The sequence below is a fragment of the Triticum urartu genome, chromosome 6A (genome assembly GCF_056163025.1).
Source record: "Triticum urartu cultivar PI428250 chromosome 6A, HENAU_Tu73, whole genome shotgun sequence".
NCBI classification, from domain to species: domain Eukaryota; kingdom Viridiplantae; phylum Streptophyta; class Magnoliopsida; order Poales; family Poaceae; genus Triticum; species Triticum urartu.
Genome location: NC_141878.1, coordinates 462,784,222 through 462,786,053, shown reverse-complemented (window position 1 = coordinate 462,786,053; position 1,832 = coordinate 462,784,222).

The window sequence follows — 1,832 nt, the reverse complement described above, 5'->3', positions numbered from 1 at the left end:
CGAGATCTCCCTAAGAAGAGGATTGCCCAGAAAAACTTTGTGCCGAACTGTAAAAAAATACATAGGCACATTACGTATCTCTTCGGTAACAGGAAAGGAGCGGGACGCTATCAAAGCACCCCGGATTCACTTACAGTTTGGTTGAGGGCTTGACCTCATGACAGAACTATTCAACGGCATCTCCTTCCAGTCCCGAGCCGCTCGACAGTGGTATCTTGCCCCTCTTAGGAGACTGCCCCTCCCGACATTTGGAGGCGGCCCTTTTCCTCCCAAATGGAGAAGGGACACTGGCTTATTTTTCACTTTTGTCTTCGGATTAGGGAATTTTGATTCCTCCAGACACAATGTCTGATGTACCCTGGGAATAGGGGCCATCTTTGGTTTTCCCACTCTCTGTCTCGCCCTCCTTCATGGACCTCTGGTATGGTGCCAGGGCCAGCATCCTTGTTAGGACAGGATTCGCTGGGCCTTCAGGAAGAGGGGCCGAACACATAATTAGTTCCGCCTTCTTTATCCAGCCCTGGAAGAAGATAGCATGCTCAGTACCATATTACGGTATGCGTAATTACAAAGTGTTCGGGAGACAAGTGCTTACCGGGGTATCTGGATGGTTGCAGTTAAGGCCAGCGTCCTCGTTAGTGTCCGACCAATGTTTTCGCTTCCAGAAAAACAACTTCCACATCCCTTCGTGTGTAGTGCCGAAGAAGTGTTGGAGGGTTTGTGATCTTTCTGGATTAAACTCCCACATACGGCGCGACCTACACTGGCATGGCAGGATTCGGCGAACTAGTGTCACTTGAATCACATTGACAAGATGGATGTCTCTCTCAAGGAGGGTTCGAATGCGACTCTGTAGAGTCTTCACTTCATCAACTGATCCCCAGTCCAGCCCCTTGTTAAACCATGATGCAAGCTGTGGCGGAGGGCCGGAACAGAACGCAGGTATAGTTGCCCACTTGGTACTACAGAGTTCAGTGACATAAAACCACTCTCGCTGCTATTGGTTGGAGGTTTCGGTGAAAGAGCCTTTTGGCCAGGGAGTGTTGATAAATTTGCTCAGTACAACACCACCGCACTCTGCCTATTCCCCATCAATTACCTTCGGCTTCACAGTAAAGGTCTTGAGCCATAAGCCGAAGTGTGGGGGGATTCAGAGGAAGGCCTCGCATGTGTTGATAAACGCCGAGACATGGAGGAAGGAGTCCGGAGCTAGATCATGAAAATCTAGTTTGTAATAAAACATTAGCCCCCGGACAAAGGGGTGAAGAGTGAACCCTAGCCCTCGGAGGAAGTGGGAGATGAATACGACCCTCTCGCCAGATCTGGGGGTCGGAATAACTTGTCCTTGAACAGGAAGCCTGTGGTGTATCTCCGTGGTCAAGTATCTGGCCGCCCGGAGCTTTGCAATATCCTCCTCTGTAATGGAGGAAGCTACCCATCGGCCTTGAGGGCCGGGTCCGGACATGATGGGGAGGCTTGAAGCAATGAAATCGAACCTTGGGTGCTAGAACTCGAGGCTAGGAAGGCTGAGGAGAAGTTTGGCGTAAAAAAGACGGCCCTTGGTTCCTTTATAAAGGCAGGGGTATTGAACGCCTCCTCCCAAAGCCTAAGAACCTGCCTATTCCTAAGGAATCTTTCCGGCGGGACGGTTAGGTTACCCACACTCGTATTGATGAAAATCCCGCAATAAGGGGACACGATCTCTGCTTCGACAAGACGTGCCAATAAAAACCACGCCCCGAAATGTGGAATGGCGGGACGGGAAACGGTTCGAAATAATGACCGGGAAAGCATGACGTCACATTACTAAAGTTGTCAGCAGATCGGATTCA